The 7598-nt window shown below is 41.7% G+C and overlaps 1 pseudogene; it reads right to left on the reverse strand.

The window, feature by feature from the left end:
• Positions 1 to 4817: 4817 nt before the first annotated feature.
• LOC145396548 (uncharacterized) lies at positions 4818 to 5386 on the reverse strand (annotated as a pseudogene).
• Positions 5387 to 7598: the final 2212 nt, after the last annotated feature.

The raw sequence follows: 7598 nt of genomic DNA on the forward strand, positions 1-7598 counted from the left end.
TATTTTTACAACAGTAAAGACTGCATTCCAGCATTTGGGAACTTCCGACGAGCAGCCAACCACCAATGCATTCGTTTATTCTCATTAGCTGGTACACAGAGGAATAATATCCAAGATGTGCTTTTGTTTGCCCGCTCTTACACATCGGAACAAAACACTAACAATTATTCCTCCTGTCACTGAGCATTCTTGGAGGTCAGAAATGAGCACAGTGTATGCAGGCCAGACATAAACAAGTCGACTATGCTGCCTCAGTGTGTGAGTAGTGATGTCATGACCAATCAGAGGCAGTTTGAGTCATGTGATTTTTCAGCTCCTTTATCTCCTATTTTTTCATTTTTTTTTTTTTTTTTTAATGGTCGGCATAATAATTTTCTGCGAATTATTTGTCTATACAAATATCTTTAAAAAACAAAAAAAGTTGACCAGAAACTCGTCTATTTTAGCATATCTGATGTAACTGCTTGTTTGTCCATCATCATCATCATCATTATCATCATCATCTGATCCTCCGCCAATTCGTCCTTCTCCGTGTGCATTAAATCCTCTTAATGCTGAAGTTTATAAATGGCATCTGGTGTTTACAGGGGAAATATGAGGAGGTTTGACTCTCGAGTGAATGCAGCTGCTGTTCCACTCAGGGTACACAGCGACACCGCGTGTAGGATCTTCGTCACTGCCTTTACGACATGGCACTTAGTAAAGCCTGTTGATTAGTAAAGGTTGTTGTCACGAATCAAATTCGCGACATTTCCCTTTTGTGAGAAGCCACGAACTATTAGTGGAAAACTCACTGTGTATCGCTCAGTTAACCGTTTCTCTCTCCACTTCGGTGGTATACCTTTCAAAACATTCGTCACTGTTTCAAAAGTGACCGATCTAATGCACGTCACTAAGTGCTCTACTGAGCGATACTATTGTTTCTCTATTGTTCGCCCCTGCTTGCCTCAACTGTTAGCCACGCCTTCTTCCGGTGGCCTATGCATTCTACCACACGCATCATTCGAATTCAGTCAAGTGTTTGCTGTGAGGGAGAGAGGACCTGTGCTGCAGTGTGAGAGGTCAGCTAGTACCCAAACTCCACATACAGTTCTCCAAGCTCCCACCTTAGTTCTCCAGCTTTGAGTGATACACCGCATTCATCAACCAGTATTTCATTTTTGTATTTTCCTAGGTTTAAGAGTTTAGTTAAGTGAGCTGTTTCCTTACATGCTGGCCGGCTGCGCCGCATGTTGTGTTCTTTTCTAGGCGTAAGAATTTAGCTCTTGTGTGAGTGAGTGAGTGCGATCTCATTAATTTGATTTTGAAATGTAACGTCAAATTTATTTTGTAATCAATAAATTTAACAGTTCTTTTTTTCTTGAGCTTAATGTAATGTAAACTCTTGTTTCATTTCTCCGCAATTAAGCCTATTTCTCATAGCTCCTAGCTTGCATAAACGTTTGCTATTCATAACTGGTACTTAGGCCAGTCTTGTTGTATTAAGCTTAAAATCCGTTGTGCCTCCTAGGAGTTAAGCATCAGCAAGAACCTGATATTATTATTAGTATTAGTTATTTATTGTCAGGGGTGAAGTAACTTTCTCCAGAGGCTAACAGTACTAGTAATCAGCATTTGTGAGTAATTAGTCTCTGCTGTGTACTGTTGAGAAAGTTTATAAATTCTCGTTCTGAGAAAATCGGCGAAGTAAGCCAGGGTAAAGAATCATTGCTTGATGTATCAAGACAATCATTGTCCCTGCTCTTCAATTTTATTGAATATTATTTTCAATTAAATAATATTTAGCATTTATTTTAAAAAACCCGTGATATTTTAAAAACCCCGTGACAGTTGTTTTAACGAAACTTATGTTCTTAAACTGTTCTCACCATCAGTGGAGAATCAAACTCGCATCCATTAGGAGAGGGACCATTTCTTTACCGACCCACAGGCAGACGGAAGATAGGACGAGAGTAGGAGGAAGAGAGGGCAGGAAGAAGAGAGAAAAGGAGGGGGAATAATGGAAGAGAGGAAGCTGGCAAAAATCAGAGTTGAAAGAATGTGGAATTGAGAGAACATGAAGATATAGAGAGAAGATAATAGGAGAATTGGAAGACATAAAATGAGGATGGAAAATTAGAGAAGACTGAGAAAATAGGCATGATAAACAAAACAATCGAGAGAGGGAAAGCAAAGTAAAAAAAAAAAAATAGGGAGGTGAAAGAAAGGAAGAAATAGGCAAAGGAAGAAATAGACAATAGGACAGGGAGACATGCAGTGTGGCACAGCTGACATCATCGCTCACTCGCTCTACAGTACCGTCTGACCTTCTAAAGGTGTTCTTCTTGGCTATATGGGTCTTCACCTGAGCCCAAATGAGCTCAATCGGGTTTTATTGACAGTGGTATGGTGGTAATCTCAAAACCCGATGCCCTGCTTCTTCCACAATCTTGTCGATTACGTAGGTTGTGGTGATATCCAACTTCTTGGCAAGCTCATGTATGAGGGTGTTGTGGTACCGACTGCGTTATATGGGGCTGAAACATGGAATATGGGTGTAGCAGAGAGGAAAAGTTTGAATGTAATGGAGATGAGATGTCTGAGGAGTATGTGTGGAGTGACGCGTATGGATCGAGTGCGAAATGATGAAGTGCGAAGGAGAACTGGAGTTGTTCGGGAGATGGCTTGTAGAGTTGAGCAGAGGGTGTTGCAATGGTTTGGGCATATGGAGAGAATGGATAATGAGCGATTGGTGAAAAAGATAACTAGATCTGATGTGAGAGGAGTAAGACTGAGAGGAAGACCACGAATAGGATGAATGGACAGTGTGAAGAGAGCGCTGGATGCGAGAGGGATGTCCGTTGAGCAAGGAAGAGTGGCTGTGCGTGACAGAAATAAATGGAGAGAAATTGTGAATGAATAAGTGATGACGCAGCCCTGAGGGGATATTCTCCCGTATTTGGTCTGATCAGCTAGTCAGGTCAGGTGCGGGTAAGGGGATGGGTCTGTTATGATGTGGCAGGGGTAAACCAGTTCTGCTGTCGGGCCCTGCTGTGGATGTCACTGCTTGCATTGCGCAGTTGACTCTTGTGCGGTGTGATGCGGTGAGGATCTGTCCGTTCTCCCCTTTGGGGCTAAGATGCGAATGAATGTGTTTGAATGGATGAGTAAATGGAGAGTGAGTCGTCCTGTCTCGGCTACCTCCCTTTCCTTGGGGGAAGCAGCCTAGGTATATAGATAGATAGATAGATCTTGGGGCTGCACTCCCTTCTTTATCAGCCAGTCCTGCAAGTCCAATTTTCTCCATGATGAAGTAGGAATTTTTTCAAGCTTGACAAAATGATAGGAAGCGTTATCCATCACGATTATCGAGTTTGGTGAAATGTTTGGAAGCAACTGATTCCTGAACCATTCCTCAAAAAGTGTTGAGGTCATCTGGTTATGATAATCCCCGTCGTTTTCGGCTTGGAACACTAACTCGGCGTTGTCTACAAAGCCATTTTTCGTTTCAGCATGAAGAATGATCAGACGGCTTCCTTTTCCTGTTGGATGTCGTACTCCAGTGGCTTGTGGTGATGTGGTGTCTGTCGAACATTTTCCAACCGTGTAATTTTGGTTCACCCAAGTCTCGTCCAGATACACGATATTATGGGAGGACTGTCTTACTTGCTTTATTTCTGGCAAAAACTTTGTGTGAGCAGCCACAACATCATTCCTCTCCATAAGGAATTTGCGGCCATTAACCTTGGCATATTTGAAGCCAATCTCCTGCAGAATCTTGTGAAGGGAGGTTATGCTGCCACTGAAGGATATTTTTGCCTTAAGGTCTTCTTGAATTCTTTGCAGAGTTGGGATTTCATACCTTTCATAAAATCCCAAGACTATTCTTATTGCACATTTATCAAAATCGTCAAGACTCGTAACAGGTGCAGCACATTTCCTCTTCCATGATGATAAAAACATAGGCCGTTCTTGGTGACGTCAGTGTCTGTTTCGAGCAAATTCGTTGAACTGTTTTCTCGGAAACGTTGGTGGCTTTCGCAGTGCGAGCAGATGCTTTTGAAGGCGGGATTATAAATCCATTACAAGCCTTTTCTTCTGACAAATACTTGTTAACGTTGTATATCAACTCCTTTTCCCTGCTATGCAGCACTCTCGAGCGGGAGCGGGTGGGAGTTGTGGGACCTTCCATCCTGGGTGGTGGCTAGACAGGGAGTGACCCTGGGTCCCTCGCCGACCTCGGCGTGGCAACATGGGAAAAAAGCGCTGCCACGTGTCATAGAATTCATTCAAATCGTTGTTATAATTCTAAAAAGTGATACTCAGTGTACTATATAGCTTCCTTTACTATATACCGAATATAAAAAACAATTTCAAATAGCACATAGATGGGAAATAAAAGAGAGAGAGGCATGTACTACGGTTGATTTGGCAACATCGCTAGAGGTGATTCACCAGGTGGGCCCCACCCTGAACGGACTTCTTGTGGTAAAAGGACTTTAGGACAGTTCTCTACTCCTTTCGCAGCAAGAAGTCCATTCTGGGTGTGGCAGAAGTTGGAATTTCCCCGAGTGTGACGTTGCCAATTTGACCACCAATTATCGGATGATCACTCTGTCTCCCTACCTACCCCCATCCCACCAGTTTCTTTCTCCCTCTCTCTCTCTCTCTCTCTCTCTATATATATATATATATATATATATATATATATATATATATATTTTGCATATATTTATTATTTTCAACTTTTTTTTCCACACCACCTATGAGGTAAAAGTCTAGGCACATTTTATTTTTAAGAGGTTTCCCTTGTAGGCCTAATCCTCTCTCTCTGATCTTTAATCATAATATTCTTCATCATCAGAACTTTCTGTTATATTGACGACGAATGACTCTACGAAATGTTCAGCTGCTATGTCTTGTTGTGCATCTTCATCTTGTACTTGTTCGGCATGTCACACTACTTCCATCCAACTTTGTGGTGTGATAAGACTCAGAGCCTCTTTGACAAGAACTTTAAGGTTAGCCATTTTAAAGGTGTTCTTCTTGGCTATATGAGTCTTCACCTGAGCCCAAATGAGCTCAATCGGGTTATATTGACAGTGGTATGGTGGTAATCTCAAAACCCGATGCCCTGCTTCTTCCGCAATCTTGTTGATTACGTAGGTTGTGGTGATATCCAACTTCTTGGCAAGCTCATGCAACTCTGCTTTAGATAAGTCATCTTGGGGCTGCACTCCCTCTTTATCAGCCAGTCCCGCAAGTCCGATTTTCTCCATGATGAAGAAGGAATTTTTTCAAGCTTGACAAAATGATAGGAAGCGTTATCCATCACGATTACCGAGTTTGGTGAAATGTTTGGAAGCAACTGATTCCTGAACCATTCCTCAAAAAGTGTTGAGGTCATCTGGTTATGATAATCCCCATCGTTTTTGGCTTGGAACACTAACTAGGCGTTCTCTACAAAGCCATTTTTCGTTTCAACATGAAGAATGATCAGACGACTTCCTTTTCCTGTTGGCTGTCGTACTCCAGTGGCTTGTGGTGATGTGGTGTCTGTCGAACATTTTCCAACCGTGTAATTTTGGTTCACCCAAGCCTCGTCCAGATACACGATATTATGGGAGGACTGTCTTACTTGCTTTATTTCTGGCAAAAACTTTGTGCGATCAGCCACAACATCATTCCTCTCCATAAGGAATTTGCGGCCATTAACCTTGGCATATTTGAAGCCAATCTCCTGGAGAATCTTGTGAAGGGAGGTTATGCTGCCACTGAAAGATATTTTTGCCTTAAGGTCTTCTTGAATTCTTTGCAGAGTTGGGATTTCATGCCTTTCATAAAATCCCAAGACTATTCTTCTTATTGCACATTTATCAAAATAGTCAAGACTCGTAACAGGTGCAGCACATTTCCTCTTCCATGGTGATAAAAACATAGGCCATTCTGGTGACGTCAGTGTCTGTTTTGAGCAAATTCGTTGAACTGTTTTCTCGGAAACGTTGGTGGCTTTCGCAGTGCGAGCAGATGCTTTTGAAGGCGGGATTATAAATCCATTACAAGCCTTTCCTTCTGACAAATACTTGTTAACGTTGTATATCAACTCCTTTTCCCTGCTATGCAGCACTCTCGAGCGGGAGCGGGTGGGAGTTGTGGGACCTTGCATCCTGGGTGGTGGCTAGACAGGGAGTGACCCTGGGTCCCTCGCCGACCTCGGCATGGCAACATGGGAAAAAAGCGCTGCCACGTGTCATAGAATTCATTCAAATCGTTGTTATAATTCTAAAAAGTGATACTCAGTGTACTATATAGCTTCCTTTACCATATACAGAATATAAAAAACAATTTCAAATAGCACATAGATGTGAAATAAGAGAGAGAGGCATGTACTACGATTGATTTAGCAGCATCGCTAGAGGTGATTCACCAGGTGGGTCCCACCCTGAACGGACTTCTTGTGGTGAAATGACTTTAGTACTACCGCGCGACCAGATAGCCTGCTCTCTCTCTCTCAGGATATGAACTAAAACAACAAAATTAAAAATGGGTACTTACAGTTTATTTACTACTTAAATACTATATCATGAACAGCTACTGTATGGTTTGACTATGCATGGGCATAACTGTTCACAACTTAGTGGTCTCGACTTAGCTTAATGTGAATTTTACGTTTTTTTTCCACAGTTGTTTGTGGCAGTTATGATGTTATTTTCCGTACAATGCCCACCATCGCAAAAGTCACTGGGAAACTATAACCAATGAAATATCCATTGATAAGTTCCTCTGGTTAGCAGAATGAGTGAAAAATCACGTTTTTTTTTTTTTTTTTAATAGAGTATGGTAATATTAATATAAATGTACAGGATTATATTTTTCGTAATTTCGTTTGGGTACAACAAAGAACCTCTACTAATGTGCGGAATATAGTTGTTCTCTGGTAGTTCATGTTCGCTATGAGTACAAGTTAGTAATTTCTTTCAAAAGTTACATATCATTTTCTTTGCATCTCCATATCAGCAATCACCAGCTGTGTAATCTACAACAGGAAGAAAGTCTTTACACTCCGTGATTTCATTTGTCACTTCTACATTGATTCTTTGAATCTCAATCAAGATATACTACTGCATCTTCCTGTATAGATCAACGCATACTATTGCAATTTTTAAAGCTAATTAATCATTATACTGTACGAGGGGAGCAACGGGGTAATAAAAGCAAAATTAATAGAGATACACATTTATCGAAGTTCACACTCCTCCAACATACTCTCCTCTAAGGTTTACACACATCTGGAGCCGTGTCATCCACTTAACAAAGCACTCCAAGTACTCAGAAACAGGTATACTTCAGTTCTGAATTTATTCTCCGGGCAAGGTCCTGTTCCCTTCGAAGAGGATCCCAGCAAGTTTTTCTGACAATTTAGGGAATAGCCAAAAGTCACGGTGCCATGTACTGTATATACCTCTGTGGCACAGTGGTAAAGTGTGCATTTTCGTACACTGAAGAACGAGGGTTCGCGCCCCGCCAGGGTAATAAGCTTTGGGAGCGTTCTTCTGGTCACGCACTGCATTGGCGAACATCAGGGGTGCTGTGGTTGAACCAGTGTCGCATAATATACA

The sequence above is a fragment of the Coenobita brevimanus genome, chromosome 38, assembly GCF_032717465.1.
Source record: "Coenobita brevimanus isolate Jiangsu-jjx chromosome 38, ASM3271746v2, whole genome shotgun sequence".
NCBI classification, from domain to species: Eukaryota; Metazoa; Arthropoda; class Malacostraca; order Decapoda; family Coenobitidae; genus Coenobita; species Coenobita brevimanus.